Source organism: Triturus cristatus, chromosome 1_2, assembly GCF_964204655.1.
Source record: "Triturus cristatus chromosome 1_2, aTriCri1.1, whole genome shotgun sequence".
In the NCBI taxonomy this organism is placed as follows: domain Eukaryota; kingdom Metazoa; phylum Chordata; class Amphibia; order Caudata; family Salamandridae; genus Triturus; species Triturus cristatus.
Window position 1 is genome coordinate 85,978,600 of NC_140580.1, and position 20,097 is coordinate 85,998,696.

The following is a 20,097-nucleotide window of genomic DNA, read 5'->3' on the forward strand; positions in this document are numbered from 1 at the left end:
GAGGAGGGATTTACCAAGACTGGAAGAGTTGTTGAAGGAGGGGTGTTGACTAGATGTATACCCCTTACATTAACATCCCTCTTCCCTTCAGTGGTTTCCACAGTTTGTAAGTGGTCTACCATAGACCATGTGGCCCTTTCTATGTTTGCCAACCTAAGATCAATTTGGTCAAGTCTAGTGATCAAAGGGTCCAACAAAGGTTTCAGGATACTTCCCAGGCCTGAAGTCTGATGATCAGCCCAAGCCTGGATGTTATCACCAATATTCAAGATGGTAGGCTGTGCTACAGAGGGACTCAGGACTGGGGAGTTTATAGGATCACTGACTACTGGAGGGATCGCCTTAACTTTTTCCCGGCCTTTAGAATTAATATGGGTTAAGGAGTTAGATAACCTTGCCTTCTTTCCACCCCCTCTCTGTGTCCCTCGCTTTCTTTTTGGGACAGCCCCCTCCCTATTGCCTCGTAACTGAAGGGTATTAACCTCAGACCCACTAACAGGCGTCATGGTAGCAATAGGATGGGACACAGAGCTAGGTTCAATAATAGTCGAACTCTTTTCAATCCAGGGCAGCGGCCGGAGTCGGACGGAATAGTTACTACCAGATGGTTACTACTAATTAAGGGGTTAGGCGGTGAAGTACACCTATCAGGTGTTCTGGCATTCGCTATGTGACCCTGCGACGATCTTTTCACGTTATCTATACCCTGGGAGAGGCGACGTTCTAAAATAGTAATTTCATATGATATCAGGGAATTAGCTCGTATCAGAAAACTGTCCAAAGTGCCCGCCATCATTGTACTGGAAGAAAGTGCTTTACTTCTTGTCTCTCTGCCCGCCATAGTCCTATATCTACAGCAGTAATATGTCCCTTGGATGACAAAGTCCTGAACAGATACCTCAATTAGACAGGAAACCAAGAGGAATGGCCCGGTCCGGTCTCACACGGTCTGTAACGGGCTAGAACGGGCCCACCCTTGGCCCAGGCTTCGCCCGCGCGTGTCCCGCGTTGCGTTTGTATGATGACGTTATATCCGTCCGGGCAAGGGGCTGGAGCATGAGGGAAGAGGCTGCAGCTGTTCAGAACTGGGCTGCTGGTCCTCGCAGTCCTTCATGAATTCTCAGCCCCAAGAACAGCAACAAGGCATCCACGAGCGGCTCCCGCGAAGCGGGGGCCGTGAGCCGTAATCAAGTGTCCAGGCAGGGGGCGGGAGCGTGAGGGAAGAGGCTGCAGCTGTTCAGAACTGGGCTGCTGGTCCTCGCAGTCCTTCACGAATTCTCAGCCCCAAGAACATCAACAAGGCATCCACGAGCGGCTCCCGCGAAGCGGGGGCCGCGAGCCGTAATCAAGTGTCCAGGCAGGGGGAAGAGCGTGAGGGAAGAGGCTGCAGCTGTTCAGAACTGGGCTCCTGGTCCTCGCGGTCCTTCACGAATTCTCAGCCCCAAGAACAGCAACAAGGCATCCACGAGCGGCACCCCAAACAGTTTACGTTTCATACAAAAGGTCTTGTAATTTTCAGGTAAGTAGATGTCACGCGGCGTCAGCCACAGTCCTGCTGTTGTGAACATGAAGAGCGGGAGCCAGCTTGACGAAAAGAGGAAAGCCTGGAAGAGTTCTTGAAACGGAAGACACTTCTGCTGCTGAAAGATCCGTCTGAGCTTGTGACACGACGCGGCAGGGAAACAAAGCCGTGCCACTGTTTGAGGGTTACCTGATCAGGGCGAGGGTGTTGGCACAGTCGTCGATCCATTGTCTGAAGTTGTGGGCCACTGCTTTGGTGTCTGAGGGCTTGGATGGAGGGCCTCGGGCGAGGGTGGTGATAAGCTGGTCTTTGGTGACTTTGTTCCAGCTGCGGTGTGGGATTCGTTGAAGTTGGTTGTGCTCTGTGTGTTTCTTGAAGGAGAAGTGGATGCAGTGGTGTTCGGTCCAGTGGAGGTCAGTGGTGTGGCTGAAGGTGACGTGGGTGCTGACAGAGAAGATGGGGTCGAGGGTGTGTCTGGCGGAGTGGGTGGGGGGGTGTCATGACGAGATGTTTGAGTCCGAGGTTGGCGGGGTTGTCGATCAAGGTTGTGGAGTTGCTGTCGTTTGCGTTCTCTGGGTGGAAGTTCAGGTGTCCGAGGAGAATGTAGTCTGTGGAGGTGAGGGCGTGCATGCTGATGAGGTCGGTGATGGAGTCACTGACCTGCGGTCGGGGTCCCGGGGGCCTGTAGACAAGGGTTCCTCTGAGGGTGGTGTTGTGATCGACGTGGATCTGGAAGTGTAGGTGTTCGGCCATGCTGAGGGAGTCTTCGGTGTTGGTCGAAATTCTGATGGTGTTCCTGTGGACGATGGCGATTCCTCCTCCTGGTTTGCTGTTTCGGTCCCTGTGGGTGATCTTGCAGCCGTCCGGGATGGCTATGGCTATGTCGGGCACCGAGGTGGCATTCATCCAGGACGTCAGGCAGGCGACGTCCGGGGAGGATGAATCGAGCAGGTCCCAGAGTTCAACGGCGTGCTTGTGGACTGAGCGGGTGTTGAGTAGTATGCATCTGAGATGGTTGTGGTCTGCTTTGGTGGGGTGGGCAGGATGTGCAGGTGTGCGCTGACAGGTGTAGCTGCAGTTTCGGCAGGTGAAGGGTCCGTGGGTGAGCTTCGGGGTGGCCTGGAAGCAGGTGGAGGATCGGCCGGTGTTGAGTGCATGGAGGGTGTTGGCGTCGTAGCGGCATCGGGTGTTGTGGTGCTTGCGGAGGCCAGGGGTTCTGGTGCTGGGCGCGGTCCAGGCGCGGACGGGCGCAGACAAGCTTGCCTTAGGTGCGCCCACTGTGCGAATCCGCTGCGCGACCACGCACCAGTCGCCATATGAAGGGGAGGGGGTGGGACCAGAGGTAGGGGGCGTGAACGGGCCGGATCGGGGACAGGGCCGCAGGGTCAGCAGCAGCGGGAAAACAACGCAAAGCACACAGGGAAGCTAAAGTAAACAGGAAAATAAAACTAACACAGAGAAACTAAAGGAGCAGGAAAATACAAAGGAGCAGGAACAGAATACAGGCACACAAGGGCAACGATGAGGGATGGGGGTCCTTTAATAAACAAAACGGACGAACTGCAGGGGTGGAACAGTGGTGCAGGGACGGGCTGCTGGCTTGAAACCTGAACGGAGGGCACAGAGCTGGAGGCTGGAGACCGGCAGACAGGCGGAGCTGCTGAGGAGAGTGCTGGCCTTGAACCAGTGTTCCACGCTCAGCCCACCAACCTGGGGATCATCACCAGTGCACCCCGGACAGGCTAGGGCACACCTGTCCTCTTGTGCACCCTGTCCATCTAGTTGAGAGTGAGATGTCTCATTGCAATTGGACTCACAAGGGTTCACTAGCCATGATGCAATGCTGCAAGGACTAATAAGGAGACCCCCCCTCCTATGAGCCCCATTGCAAGGAGACACATTCAGCAGGTATGTCCTGCTGTCGGACCTCCTGTTCTGCTGCACACACAGAGGCACCGGGAGATGCCCATTGCCCGCGTTTTAGCTCCCCAGCAGTTTCAACCCAGTTTCACTGTAGGCAGGTGAAAGGAGATACACTTCAAAACTGTTAAATGAAATCTACATCATGCTAATTGATAACAGGAAATTCCCTCTTGATCCACTAATGTGTGTACTAATGATTAGTGTCAGATCTTTTAAACAATGTGTACTAAGGATTAGTGTCAAATCTTTTAAACTTTTAAAGACTGCAGAACCTGTTGTTATGGTTCTGATAGCGAAGGCTCTTGGCACATGCCAATAAACCTTATTAGCTTAAATATCCTTGTTTTATGGCAGTTTTTGGTATTTTAAGGACCAGAGTGCTGCGTTCAATAGACTTCAAGCTGTTTTCAACTGTTTTGTTTGCTTTCATATCTTTGCTGCTTCTGTGCCTACACCTAATCGAGCACACCCTTAAGCACATCCTACTTACTAAAGCACACAGAACTCCACATGCGCTACTTGCTAGCCCACATCACCTTCAGAAGCAGCTGCATCCTCCACAAAACCATCATGACTAGCACACTTGCCTACTTGGATAATGAGCCCACCATTTCTGATTGCCTTCCACATAACTGCAGCCAGGACACCTTCAGAGAGAAGAAGATGTGCAAATAAGCAAGGCAAAAGGCCTTCTCTATCTAAGCAATAAGGATATGGAACAATATCCCCATAACCACCCGGACAACTGTGATTCAGCTCAAATTCAGGAAACAGATAACTATTCACCTCTTTAAAGAACACTACATAAGGATGAAGTAGCAGCCCACAAACCATTTCCTCCTCCTAACACATGTCGATTTAGAACATAGGTACTCGCAAACATTTTCCCAGGGTCCACAAACTATGATCTGTGGCATGCCTGAGGGCCGCATTAATGGCAGCAAGTGGGAGTGGGGCATTCTGGGGGGTCAAGGTGGGAGTAGGGGAAGCAAATCACATGCATGGTGTGGTCAGTAAGTCATGGAGTCATTTTGAGGGTTTCTTTCCATACTGTCCTCTAAATTAAGCCCCTCATGTCTAGAAGAGTCATGTTAGCCTGTATTGTATAGCGCACAGCTGCCTCAGCAAAGAGGTGTCCCAGCGCTAGAGCAGAACATAGAGGCTGGAAATCAGAAGAAGGCACCAGGCTGTGGGGAAAAGATGGGTTTTAATAGCCCTGCGGACAGTCATGTAGTTCTCCATGGCACGAATGGGAGATGGCAGAGCATTCCAAAGCTTGGCAGCCAGTAAGCGGAAGGAGCGCCCGCCCGACCACGCCCTCCTCGTACGGGGCACAGTCGCCAGATGTTGTACCGTGAAGCGAAGTTGGCGCGTAGGGGAATAAGGTGATAGTAGAATGGAAAAGATGGCCGGAGTGGAAAATTTCAAGATTTTGATGTCAGAATGGTGTTTAACTAATGAGCGACAATTGAGGCTGAGTAGTTTAATGACGTTGGCGGAGCGTGAGGTAAGAGAAGGCAGTGGGGGGTCAGTGCCCAGGAATTTAATCCACAGTGCAAACAGCAGTATGGACCCTCTGGAAGGAGGCCTGGAGAATGGTTACAAGGGCGGACAACTTTCCTGATGTCCAGGAGATTGGCAGGGGCATAAGTGAACCTGTTTTTAGCGAAACTGGCAGCATGCCTGGCGTCTGGCGACGTCCAGGTGCGGACGGGCGCAGATGGGCTTGCGGTCACGATCTCCTATTCTGAAATAGAGGAGATTGCAAGCTAGTCCCGCCCTCCGGAGCCCAACCGGAAGTACGCCGCAATTGGTGTGTGCATCGCAAAGAAGGAAAGAGCCCGTCCTCCACACCAACGGGGAAGCCGCGGTGGACCGGAGCGAGGCTCAAAGGAAAGGAGGTATGGAGCAATACAACTAGCAGTGGGGGTCAAATCAAAGTATTAAAATGTTAAAGACAATCGTAGTAAACACACAGTAAAAGCGACACAATGGATAATGTTTAAAAATAGATAGGCAGCTAAAGTGCCAGGTGCAGGGGACAAAGGCGTAGCTGTGGCGTCCCCAGCCCATGTGAAATCCTTTATTTGGCCTGGAAACGTGTTGGCGGGTATGGGAGGGCCTGCGGTTGGTAGTGGCTGCGGGCGCTCCTTCCCCCCAGGTAAAGTGAAGTAAGTGTTGTGGCTTGAAGATATATATTGGCTGAACTGGGGAGACTGGGAAGTCCTTGATCCAGCGCCAAGTACACATGCCACGTGCAGACGCAGAAGCAAAGTCCACTGGATGCGGGGTGGCTGGGAGGCCCTGATGCCCCCTGCGGGGGCTGGGGCATCAGTGACACCACAACTGCCTGTGGAGACGAATTGTGGGCAAACGCACACACCAGTCTGATACTGCTGCCCTAGTGGGCAAGCACCCTGCGGCTAGAATCAGTTTGATTAAACAAGCTATAATGGGACGCACCAAGGGGAAGTCTGCAGGCTTGACTGCGACAGGGGGTACCCATCAAACTGAACCGTCAAACAAGTCCCCAGCATATGTGTCTGCATATATACCACCTACCCTGCTGGACGCAGCTCCGGATAAACTGGACCTCATCCGTGAGTCAAGGAAACCAATTGAATAGCAAATTGGGGCGCTGACGACCAGATTCATGCTACTGAAAGTGGATCGCAACAAACTGGCGCACACTGTGAAAAGCAATGCGCTGCAGCTAACAGAAATGAGCCCCTAGCACAAGGAGCATGTGGCCCAAATAGCGCAGCTGGAATGACAAGTATCCTCCCTACAGCATAGAGTTGAGGATGCGGAAGGGCTGTCCCGAAGAAATAACATCCCTATCGTGGGCCTGCCGGAACGCTGTGAGGAATCTAACCTGACACAATTTGTCGAACGATGGCTGCGAGACACAGTAGCCCCTAAGGGTCTGTCAGACCTCTCCTGTGTGGAGAGAGCGCACAGGATGTCCACATTACCGCCAGTGGCTGGAGCACCACCATGCCTAATAATAGCTAAGGTACTCAACTATAGGGACCACAACACATTGCTTCACAATGCCATAGAAAGATTCCCTTTAATGTACGAAAACCAGAGGATCTCGTAATACCCAGACTTTACCGTCATGGTTCAGCACCAAGCAGTAAAAAAGTCTCTCAGGGCCCTCAATCTTAAATACGCGTTATTATACCGGGCCATCCTCAAGATCATGCATGAAAAGAAGTCATACTTTTTCAAAAAACCTGAGTAGGTTGACGATTGGGTAGAAAAGACATTTACAGCATCAGGATGATCAATGCAAAGCACATACCAAGACTCGCAAGCACGACGGACTGGGAGGGTGCATCGACAACAGATAAACCGCAATGCTGCGGCCGCCAGTCCCTCGCCGTAACAAGTAATGGAGAGTCAACAATTAGCGATACGAACAACGGCAACGCTCATGTAACAAGACCCCCCTACTCAATAGACTCTTCTGAAGATACAAATGTGCACTCTGACTCTAAAAACATTCTTGCCTTCTTCCCCACTATCACCCCGCAAATAGTAAAAGAATATTTGGGGTAGCACCCCAGAGGGACACTGCTCCTGGCCTCACGCTGTTCTGATGTGCCGGAGCTAAGGACCTTCATGTAGGCCCCACTTTGCAGGAATATATTAGTAACATACAGCCGAAGTCCAAGTGACTGCCCTCCACTAATGAGTTTCAAGCCTCGCCGAGAGCAGCGAGGTGCAGTAACCGTAACCCCTGTAGCGAATGCACACTGGCTACAGTTGCAATGTTCACAGTTTTGGTTTATGGTTTGGTCCACCTCAGTTTTTAGGGTAGACCCCGTATTGGGTTGTAGAAGGGAAATTGGTTCATCTGGCTCACCCCCAATGATTGTCTTGCAAAGCTTCTGCCCATGTGTAATTGAGGGTCACAGTCTACTATACACTCACCCTTGGCTACATTAGGCGGATATAACATCACCACATGGAACGTCAGGGGCATTTGCTCAGTACACAAACGGCACAGAATATATACAAAGCTGAATATGAGAAAAGCGCAGAATGTCTTACTCCAAGAGACACACATCACTAATTTGGAGGCTATCAAATTGCATAAAAAATGGAGAGGTCACGTGTTCAACACATCATATTCCACATTTGCTCGGGAGGCGGAAATTTGGAACCAAAATGGAAACCCCGTTTATTGCCTTAGACCAGAGAATAGACGTCAACGGGAGATATGTCCTGTTGCATGGCACCATTGATGGCATACATTTAGTCATAGGTAGCATATACGCCCCGAATTATGATCAAGACAAATTCTTAGAGACACCAAATGCGCCATTAACGGAGTGGGTAAACTATCCCTAGATACTAGGTAGAAACTACAATGCAGTTCTGGACATTGGCCTGAACCGTCCACACCCCCCGATTCAGGGTGCGGCTGCCATCAAGCAGGCAGCGCCCTTCGGGGCTGGGGAGAGGGTTGGTCAATGGTAGATGCCTGGCATGTTAAAAATGCAACCAGCCGCGAATATTCATTCTACTCCCCACCTCATGTGCTCCATACCAGACTAGATCGAATGCTCTGTTCCCTCTCCCTTATGCCCCAAGGTACACAGGCTGGATATCTGGGTAAGACATTCTCTGACCACAATCCCTTTGAAGTAGCACTGTCATGGGGGAGGGACCTTATCCCAGTCCCCACCTGGAAGCTGCATCCACAGCTGCTAGAAGATGCGGTGTTCGGCAACACAATGGCCTCAACCATCACCAACTTCTTTATTGATAATGCTAATATTGCGTCCTCCCGCTGAACCGAATGGGAGGCATTTAAGACAGTTGTGAGGGGGACAGCTATTAGCGCAACTGTTGGGGCTCACCAAGAGGTCCAAAGACATCTGCATGCAGTGGAATACAAGTTGAATACACTAGAACAAGGCGCCATTAGCGATTCCAAAAAAGTGACAGAGCTACAGGAGGCGGGTATTTCACATGCAGACTTACTGGAATGCCTTCGTACTATAGAGTATCAGGCTTACTCACACGCGGATAAGTCAGGTACCCTCCTTGCATGACTGCAGCACATCGCGTCACCCCCCACCCCTGTATTAAAAGTTACCACACCTAGCAGCACAACGGTTAACGCACAGAGGGAAATAAATCTTGCCTTATGTGAATACTTTAAGACACTATACGAGGCCCCTGCGCGGTGAGCGGGGAAGCAATGGAAAGTTTCCTTGGTGACCTTTCCTACCCCCAGCTTTTCCCAGCTGACCGAAGAGAGTTAGCAGACCCTATTTCAAAAACGAAATAAAGGAAGCCATACGGGCGCTACCCTGCTTCATCATATGGGCCTGCTCCTCGTCGGGTCGGTGCTGCAATTCCCGACGGGCACCCATAAAGGGGCTCTTTACCGGAGATATTTTGTTCCTTGCCATTTAGGTGCCGTGGGTGTAAGGGGCCTAGTACGTGTATATGTAATGGTGGATGTGCAAGATAAAACAGGGGAGGGAATCTTCTAAATAAACTTTATTCTGGAAGGATCCCAGCCTGGTTAAATATAAGGATTAGGAGAGGCAACTATCTGGCTATAATGTGTCAAAAAAGCGCTCTACTCCTAGATGGTCGACATGTTTCTCGCCTAATAGTCAAGAATGATTTGTGGCAAATTTCTCAGGACCAAATGGAAAGAAACTATCTACACCTATTGGTGAGGTGAAAAACCTACCTACCAGGTTTAGAGGTCAACCTAATGTTTGTAAGAACGCGCCTCATCAGTTACAGCGGGATACTAGGCACACGTAGTATTGTGTCTGCTCTAAATAGAAGCCCAGTGGTAGAACTACCCTGCACCGCTGCAACCGATCAATACGTTTTCCAGCTAGAGAAACTGTACACATCCTCCCTGGAAGTTGGAGTTCTCCTGCCCACCACAATGCAAGCACTTGCTATCTCCCTCCCGAAGCCGGGCAGAGACCCCACAGATATTTCAGGCCATCGACCGTTATCACTATTATTAGCCCGACATCTACTCCCATTCTTGCTATGACTCATCCACGCGGACCAATGTGGCTTTGTGTCTGGCCGCAGTACTTCCTTAAACATTAGGAGCCTGTACCATGTGCTGGATGCAACCGCCAGGGCTCAGGTGAGAGCCGCCTGCATATACCTGGACCTCTGTCATCTTTTGACACCCTAAACTGGGACTATATGCTGTGGGCACTCTGCAAGTTCGGTATTCCTCCGTAGTACCTGTGATGGGTCAATTTGCTCTACACAGAGCCAACAGCTAGAGCCCGCACCAGGGCCCACAAATCTAAACCCTATCTTGTGTGCAGAGGCCCACGGCAGGGCTGCCCATTATCCCCAATACTGTTTGTGTTCGTGCTGGAGCCACTAGCGATGAAGCTCATGTGGCGGGAGGGGGAAAAAGGCATCCTCATTGTCAACACCACACATACACTGTTATTATATGCAGACAACATCATCCACTATATTGGTAATCTCCACAATAGTTTAGAGCCTATACCCACATATTCCAGAAATTCAAGCAAATCTCAGGACTTGCCATCAACGAAGCCAAGTCCAATACCTTTCTTATCCAGCCGGAAACACACATGGACCCTATACGCTTTGGAGCCTCAAAACTTCAAGTAGCGCCTAATACTTTCTGATACTTAGGCATTCAAATACACAGGTCTCCACAAGACCTTCTGGATGGTAATCTTCAGAGGGCGGTCACCAAATATCTTTTTGGATGTCTCTGCCCATCTCGGTCGCGGGCCGGGTGGCTATTTAATGGTCATGCTCCTGCGATTGCTTTACTATTTTACCAAACTCCCCATCATCATCCCCACCGCCTTCTTTACAGCCTTAAGCAAGCTCCAGTCAGACCTGATCTGGGGGCAAGGACGTAGACGGGACGGCTTATCAAAACTACAACTAGGTACTGATAAAGGGGGGTTGGGTGCACCAGATTTCCGTGCATACTGTTATGTGAGCCAACTGCAGTGGCTTGCGTACTGGCTTGCCGGACACAATCTTCATGAGTTGGGTTATACACCCCAAACTATTGCCAAAGGCACTCTACATACCTTATTATTGCCCCAAAGCAAGATCTCATTCGATGACCCCTATTACTAAAAAAAGCCCTAACTTACTGGTGAAGATCACTTGAATATACAAATGATAGGATCCTGTACACCCCCAATACCTCGCTGCTAGGGATTCTGATTCCAGTGGGGCTAATACGTAAGAAGGACATACAGGCATGGGAACAGGAGGGGGTGAACACGGTGGGGATGCTCTTCACAGATGGTACACGGCTAAATTAAAAGGCCTTTGCCCATGAACAGGTTGTCCCCTGCTCCCTCTTCATGCTACACGCTAACATAACCAAATTCATAAAGAAACACTGGGTGCCGGATAATACAGAACGTGCTACACACAAACTTGTACACACTGTATACTTGATGAGAAATGGTCGTCACCTGATCAAATGGTTCTACAGGAGCATATGTTCACATGCAGCAGCCCCACTTACAACCCTCAGGGAAAAATGGGATAGAGACTTAGGCAGGAATATGTCAGATAAAGAGTGGGAATTGCTCCTAGAATATCCCAGGAAGGTATATCATAACGCCAAATTTAAAGTCATACAATACATGGTGCTGCATAGGGCCTACCTCATGCCCTACCGGCTGAATAAAATGCATCCAGAGGCGCAGCACATTGTCTGCGATGCCACGCACATGACGCTAATTTTATACATATGCTGTGGGCATGCCAGCGCCTCTTTGCCTTTTGGGCCTATGTCACGCCCACAATAGGTGCTGTAACATGGCTCTGAAATAGGGGTGCAATGGAAAGCTAAAATCCAATTGGTCGCACACTGCTCGTCCTACCAGCGTGTTACCCCAAAGCATTGTGGTCCATGAAGTAAGCATCAGCGAGTGCGCCTCTGCCAGAGTCTTAAGCAAAAATCAATGTCGCGTTGGCCATCCCTGGACACGTGTTTCGAGGTTGTTACCTCTCATCAGCAGGGAATAGGCATGTGTGTCGGGTTGCTGCGTAGGCTGCCAAAAAAAATGTTCTCAGGTCCGGTACCACTCGTGGCACGCAGGTGCGTAACCATGAGCTCGTCAGCCCCACCGGCTCAAGGGAGCCTGAATATAAACAAAAATCCAATTGGTCGCACACTGCTCGTCCTACCGGCGTGTTACCCCAAAGCATTGTGGTCCATGAAGTAAGCATCAGCGAGTGCGCCTCTGCCAGAGTCTTAAGCAAAAATCAATGTCGCGTTGGCTTACTTCATGGACCACAATGTTTTGGGGTAACACGCTGGTAGGACGAGCAGTGTGGGGCTGACGAGCTTATGGTTACGCACCTGCGTGCCACGAGTGGTACCGGACCTGAGAACATTTTTTTTGGCAGCCTACGCAGCAACCCGACACACATGCCTATTCCCTGCTGATGAGAGGTAACAACCTCGAAACACGTGTCCAGGGATGGCCAACGCGACATTGACTTAACATAACTTTTAATGTTTAGTACTTTTTGAAGTAAACAGCAGCCCAGTGCAGTCATTCATCCGGGGGCTATATGTCAAGGTCAGGAGTGCTGCATGCGCCCCCCGAGCTGCATTTTGAGTACCACGGACTTAGACTTTGACCCTGTATGCCTTTCCGCTATCTTTCCACTAGATTTGTGCTAAGTAAAGGCCACACATTTACATACATAGGAATGCACAAATCTGCAAGTTCTTAACATTTGACTAAAGATAGAAGTTTTGGGGAACCCTTTACCATCCTTTTCCAACCACTGTCACAAATATTTCCACTGAATAGAACTTTAAAATATACATACTTATTTTATTATGGTTATTATTTAAAAAAATAGTTTTAGTGATGGCCGTGCAAGGGAATTTGCTCTTTTTAAAGTCCTTTCAATGATGCAAGAGGACTAATAGTCAATTGGTGGCTCTTATTTTGATGTAATTTCCTGTGATGTCAATCTGCATGCAAATTGGAAGGGCCTCACACATTCCCCTTCTGTCCCATGCCCCAAAATCCGTTGAATGGTCCTTGGAAATGTTCACACATTTTGCCCACTGTAAAAAATGGAATTATTGGTTGAGGGATGTGAAAACACTACTCAAGCAACAACCACAATCCTTGACCATTGGGGCGTGGGGGCGTCACCCCAATTCTTTCTTGCAGTGCGAGAAGCAGAAACATAAAATGGTAAAGCTACCATTTTATGTTTCTGCTTCTCGTACTGCGAGAAAGCAGAAGTGCCTGGTTGGGGGCGGGTGGGTGGGCGGTCTTGCTAGAGGGTGGGGGGAGTGGCTTGTCCACTGTTGTGGGACCTGACTGTTTGGTCGTCCCTCTGGGGCCGACCAAACCAGTCATGCACACTCTACATTTTCTTCATGTAGGCTGCATGCAGCCTACATAGAGAAAATGGCCTCACTGCAAGCGCACGGCTGGGGCGCCGTCCGCTGCACCGCACCAATCACAACGCTGTCATTGCAGCGTTGTGATTGACTTAGGGGAGGGGAGGGAGGCTGCCTAGGGAAGACACGGCCAGGAGCAGCAGGAGCTGAGGCGGAGGCGCGTAATCCGGAGGATGGTACTTTTTTTTATTTTCATTACCGTCCCCCCGGGCAACGGTCTGATTTCCCCCTCTGATCGTATTTAGTACCCTCTGCTTAATCCAAGGATGGACGTTTCGGCGGCTTCGGTGATGAAAGGGGTCTTTATCTGCACCAAGAAGACACCGGCTCGTGGGGCAGTAGGATAGGTAGAAACCTCCATATATGGACCCCTTTAGACTGGCTGCAAGTTGTGTCTGCAGATTTGATTGCTTCCCACGCCCCGATTACCAGCAGGACCCTACTCGGGGCACTCTGTTTGATCACAGGACATGTCTTTGATCGGCAGACAGGCTCTGCTCTGCTTGGCCTCTGCCGCCTCTCCCTGCTCACCACTCTTCTCTCTCCGGGACGAGGAGTGCCTGTGAAGAACCCCCGGAGTAACACTGCCAGGCGTGGAAGGAGCCGCTTTCCAGAGGTAAGTCCGTGCCCTGTTACCATTTCCAGACGATGTGCCATGCTAGCCTTCTGCACATCTGTTATAAAACATTTACCCCTAACCTTCCATGTGACCTTAGGCAGGTCGCTTTTGCTGCCATTGAATTTCGGTGAGATCGAGAAAGTAAAGCGTGGATGCCAAATTTGCAGGGCGTTCATGTATCTGCAGCAGGCGTAGTGGCACCAAGGTCTAAAGGGCATACCTAACCCTGATTTTTCAGTTTTATTTTGCTTGCATGTAAAAAAAAGACCTGTGCCCCCCTTGCTATGTCCCTGCTAAGTTACACATTTTAGACTTCATTTTATGTATTCATTTTACGTAGTGTAAGTGTGATTATTGGTGATATCTGTGTGTGTTCATGTTCTTTTACTTCACGTGGCATGTATGAGTTTGCCTCCAGATCAGACCAAAAGGTGAGCAATTCGGAGTTGCTCTACGGGGGGCTTTTAGCACATACAGATGAGTGCAGAAGGCACAATTCTTATTGTTACTTGGAACACGAATGGGGCGCTACCGGCCATTTGTGTGGCATTGCAGCGTATTTGAGGGTGACGTTCCAAATAGTTGAGGTTTCCGTGACACGTGATGGTTCCTACTAACATCAGTGCAGTGCCACGCACAGTCAAGTAGTGCAACAGTTTTTTGTGATTAGTTCAAATTTGAGTTTATTTGTTTTACGTGACTAAAGGGCACAGTACTGTAAGATTAATTTGTAGGCACTTTGAGGTATTTCATTAATTTGAGGTTTGCGGAAACTGAGCAGTGCATTGAGATTTAAGACAATGTGTTAAAAAACATGTGGTCTTCCTGTTGAAGCCTGTCAGCTGTGAGGCGCGTCTGCTATTAACAGTAAGAGTTTTGCCTCTTCTGCGCTGAGATTGACACAGAGGTTCTACCTCCTAGCTGAGAGGCTCCGCGTTGCTTCATAATCGAAGTGCACCCACGAGTCATTGGCCTCGCATCACTCCTTCCCCTCACCTGCTTCCAAGGCTTGCCTGCGCCCAGACCTCGGCCCACGTGAAAAGGCCAATTAGATGTTTGTACCCAGTTCAAGGTGTTTATTGTTACAGTTAGCACTCTAGCGTTTCCGCTAGAGCGCTGTTGAACGCGCGCAGGTTGCGCTCACATCAAGGACGTGAGCGCGTACATATAAATAATAAACGGGCAGACGAACGGCAGTTCGCGCCCAACTTTTAAACTGTGTGTGTGGTCCCTCATTGTGCTGCCAGCGAGCGAGGCCTCCCCTGGGCTCCCCAGGCTACGCGAGTGCTAATTCAGGGCACTACCCCTCCCAGACAGAGGGCAGGGGTTAAATCACAACACTGGTGACGAGGGGTGACCTCTGAACCCCCTGAAATTCCTGCTGCTAGGCAGAACAGCAACAGAGGTCTCTCCTGACGGCGCAGCGCGCTGCACCTGCCCACGTGTGGCGACTGACCCACCAAGTGAGTGAACGACGACTCCTGGTCACACACCAGGGATTTTGACGCCACGATGGGTGATGATGAGACGCCCGGCCCTGCAGGGACACTGCCCCATCACCCCGTGTCCGGAGTGTTACCTCCGTTTAGCGAGGTCGCAGACCCCACGACCGCCGCACCGAGATGGCAGACATGGCTGGGGAGGCTGGAAAACTACTTCATCGGGTCCAGGGAGACGGATGGAACGGTGAAACGCTCTCTACTACTCCACTATGCGGGGGAAGAGATCTACCTCCTGTTCAAGCACCTGCCTGACACGGGTCCACTGACGGACTACGCAGCAGCGGTTGCGGCCTTGAACGCACACTTTGACCCCCAGGTCAACCCCGATTACGAACACTTCAAGCTTCGCCAAGCGAAACAGCATGAGGGGGAGTCGGTTGACGCGTTCCACGCAAGGCTGAGGGTCCTTGCGGACACGCACCTGGTCGGCGACTGGGCAAAAGAGGAAATCAGAGCGCAGCTGATACTGGGGATCCGGAGTAAGACGCTACGAGGCATGATACTTCGCAAACCGAACATCACGATGAACGACATCCTCGTCCTGGCCCGGACTCACGACCTGTCTGCAGCACGTGCAGAGAAAATGGATCTAGCCCTAGTGAAAGGAGCGGCCAGCAAGGTGGAGGTCAAAGTGGAGAAAGCGGACGCAGTACGGAAGAAAGAACGACCACCTAAGCCCCACGACCGACGGGCCCCCAATCCAGCCAGGTCCTGTGGATACTGCGGATACGATGAACACCCCCTCAAGGCGTGCCCGGCCCGTGGGAAAACATGCACCAACTGTGGCATCGACAACCACTTCGCGTCAGTCTGCCGCAGGAAGATGCAACGGAGCAGCCACAGGCGGGACAAGCCGATGAGGAAGCTAGTACGGCAACTATCACACACATCCTTATCGTCGCAGCCACGGCCCAAGAGAGAACCAGTCAGAGAGTACCCAGACTCAGACACTGAGTCCGACGATGAGGGAGAAACGTACCTCGTATCGTTTACCAGAGCCCTCAAGAGCACCCGGCGACCTCAGCCGCGCTGCGACATTCTGATTGCCGGATCGGAGGTGAACGCTGTGATAGATACCGGAGCGTCAGTGACAGTTATGGGGGTGCAACAATACAATCACCTCACCAAGACAGACGTGGCGTGGCAGTGGACGGACGCCGAAGAGCGAGCTTTCGAAGCGATCAAAGAAGCGCTTCTAGACCAGACAACACTGGTCTACTTTGACCCGACCAAGAAAACCGAAATCCTAGTGGATGCCAGCCCCGTAGGGCTAGGGGCAGTCCTGACACAAGAACAGGAACCCGGACAGTGGGCAACTCTGGCGTACGCTAGCAAGGCCCTCACCAACACGAAGAAGCGATACTCCCAGATCGAGCGGGAAGCACTGGCGATCCGGTGGGGCTGCCACCATTTCCATCTTTATGTGTGCGGGCACCCATTCACAGTGGTGACGGACCATCAGCCGCTAGTGCCGTTCTTCCGTGGAACAGCTCCACACCCGCCCCCACGCATAGAGCGGTGGGCCATCGGTCTGCAACAATATCACATGACTGTAGTGTACCGGCCAGGGGCCAAAAACCCGGCAGACTTCCTGTCCCGTCACCCAGAACACGACAGTGCACCCGAGCACAGGGACACTGAGGACGACGCCGAGGAACACCTCGACATGGTGGCGGCATTGAAGTAGCCGACCAAGACCCCGTGATATTCAAGGTCAAGAATACCATCCTCGAGGGAAACTGGCAATCGTTTCTACAAGCGGCGAACTCGTGGGCCAGTGGAGACCGAGAGGATCTTCAACAAATGTGGAGGGTACGACACGAGCTGAGCGTGACCAGAGGGGGACTCCTTCTAAGAGGGTCCCGAATCGCCATTCCAGGAGCACTCCGGACAAGAGCGACCCAGTTAGCACACAAGGGGCACCAAGGTACAGAGACGATGAAGGCCCGGATGAGGGAGAAGGTCTGGTTCCCGGGTTTGGACGACTACGTCACCGACACCGTCCGCAGCAGCCAGTCATGCCAGCTAACAGGAGAAGCCCAACCACCGGCGCCCATCATGACTGAAGAACACGGGCACGCCCCCTGGGAGAAGATCAGCGTGGACTTTGGGAGCCTACCTGATGGGCGAGTCACCCTCGTCATCATGGACAGCTATTCGAAGTACCCTATTGCGGAAGCCCTACCATCCACCGCGTTTGTCCATGTGAAACCTGCCCTAGAGAAGGTATTTGGGATGTTCGGGTACCCCGAGGAACTGCGGAGTGACAATGGACCCCCGTTCCAAGGGCACGAGTTCGAAGAGCTCTTGAGGACACACGGCGTCAGACACAGGTGCATCACCCCGCAATGGCCCCAAGCCAACGGGGAAGTGGAGCGTTTTATGCGCACCATCAATAAGGTACTACACATCGCGGTGTCTGAACAACTAGACCCAGAACAAGAGCTGCAGCGATTCCTAGGGGAATACCGCAGTACTCCCCACTGCTCCACCCAACAAGCCCCCTGGGCGTTGATGTTCCAAGGAGCTCGCAGGGATGGGCTACCAGTAGCCCCAGGCTGGGTGGCACCACCCTTCAGCGAAGAAGAAGCGTTCCGAAGGCGCCAAAAGCGAAACGACAGAGTCAGTGAGGCTCGGAGGGCCGTAACCCGAGAAGTTCAAGTAGGTGACACAGTGGTCCTCAAAGAGCGCCGGCCAGGAGGAAAGTTTAAAACTCGATATGAAAAAGGCTACTTGAGAGTGGTCGACCGCCGAGGGACCATGGTGACAGCGCGTCGAGGGAGAGACCTGGTCACCAGGAACATATCGTGGTTCAAGGTGGTGAGGAGGCACGCAGACAACCCCGAGACAGCAGATCTCGACGTGGACCACGACGGGGGCGACGACGCAGGGGACACATCCTGCTCCGACCCACGGAGCAACACAGACTCTGAGCCAGGTGGCGCCGACGGCACCGGAGGTGGACCAAGGCAAGAAATACCACCGGAAACCTCGGCCCCAGGCGCCCGAAGGGCCACCAGGTATGAGCTGAGGGAGAACCCCAGGCCCAGCAGTCGGTTGAGAGACTTTGCGTGCCAAGTAAGTGACGCAGCGAAGTAATAAAAGAACTGTCGTCAAGGACTGAGTTGAGAAGGGATGTTACAGTTAGCGCTCTAGCGTTTCCGCTAGAGCGCTGTTGAACGCGCGCAGGTTGCGCTCACGTCAAGGACGTGAGCGCGTACATATAAATAATAAACGGGCGGACGAACGGCAGTTCGCGCCCAACTTGTAAACTGTGTGTGTGGTCCCTCATTGTGCTGCCAGCGAGCGAGGCCTCCCCTGGGCTCCCCAGGCTACGCGAGTGCTAATCCAGGGCACTACCCCTCCCAGACAGAGGGCAGGGGTTAAATCACAACATTTATGAAGCAGCGATTCCCGCGCCTCTTTCCTTGGATATGTTTCACAGCTCCACGGCTTTTGTTGCATGGGGGTACCGGTCAAGCCTCTCTCTCATTATCTTCTCATCCTTGCCACTGACTCTGCAATTACTGACAGTGACCGGCTCTGCGTGCTCCTTCGTGCGCACCTGCCGCTGACTACAATCATGCGGACGCTTCTCCAGTAAAATACAGCAACCCTGGCAGGAAAACACCATTAATAAAAAAAAATCGAATCCAGGACAATGGTCTTATTTAAATGGTTGTTGGAAGAATATAAGGATGGGTGAGATTTTTGGTGCATCCGTTTCAGTTTTGGAAAGCATAAATGTCTGACGATGGTAGGTGGTGTGTGCATCTCCTGGTGGCTGGCAGAGGGTGGATAAATATTCACGCACTGGTCAGGGCTGGTGCTTTAATGGAAATAGACAAGTGCTGGTACTCACTATCCAGAGTATCTGTTTGATCCTGAAAAGTGCCAGTATTCTCCCATTGAATGTATTGTAGCAGTTTTGAACAGAGTGGGTTCTCTCCGATTCACATTAAAGAAGTGCAGGTATTCAGAACCTAACAGTACCTGCACATAAAACGCACTATTGATGGGTACTCCCTTAGTATGTTGTCCCTGAAATTTTCCTTTTATTTCAATCTCACTGTCTTATCTGGGTGAGACTCAGAGGGGGTATTAGAGCTGTAAACAGTGTGGCAGAGCTGCGAGCTGGTGAGGTGTGAAACGGGAATGGATTTGGAAGTAGTAATTGTTTACGGGTGATCAGTCATCCAGGAAGAATTGTGTTGTCCCTGACAGTCTGGCCTGAATTTCCAGTTTGCATAACTGAGAAGTAAACTGAAGATGTCTTGGTAGCCTGAAGTGCCAAGGAACAACGGTTGGCTTAGAGGCCAACTGTGAGCTGCAGAGATGAGGCTGTGCAGCGAACATGCAGAATAAGTATTTGTAGAATATTGTTTGCATGTAGCTGTGTGATTGTTGGTAGTGGTACCAAATATATGTGCTTTTGTATGTCCGCTCATGCTAGTGATTTTACAGAACGGTAGTTGAGTCTCCCCTGTAAGTAACTGTGGTATTAAGTGATGGGGGTGAATACCCACCTCGAGTAATAACGACAAACCCTGTCGGGGTAAACCACTAAAGTCACTAAATTAACCTGAGCTCAATACCCTCGTAGACATGCTTAACTTAGAGGTGATATGTCCTATGAACACTGCCAACATAGGGTGAGGTGTGCACGCAGCAGTCACATGAACACTGTACACATAAGGTGCTATGTGCATGCGGCATTGCTGCACTGTTCGCCACAGCCATCTCCATTTAACCTCCGTCCCATGGCTGTGGTCATTTAACCTCCGTCCCCTGGCTCTTGATATTTATCCTCCGTCCTCTGGCTCTGGTTATTTAACCATTGTCCTCTGCTTATTTAACCTCCGTCCCCTGGCTGTGGTTATTTAACATTTCCTCTGGCTCTGATTATTTAATCCCCGTCTTCTGGTTATTTAACCTTTTTTCTCTGGCTGTGGTAATTTAACCTCTTTCCTCAGACTGTGGTCATTTAACCTCTTGCCTTTGACTCTTTCACAAATTTGCTTGAAAATGCACCATTTGCCCACTCTTTTTTCAAAATGTTCTTGGGGGGAGAAAACCCCGAATCTCC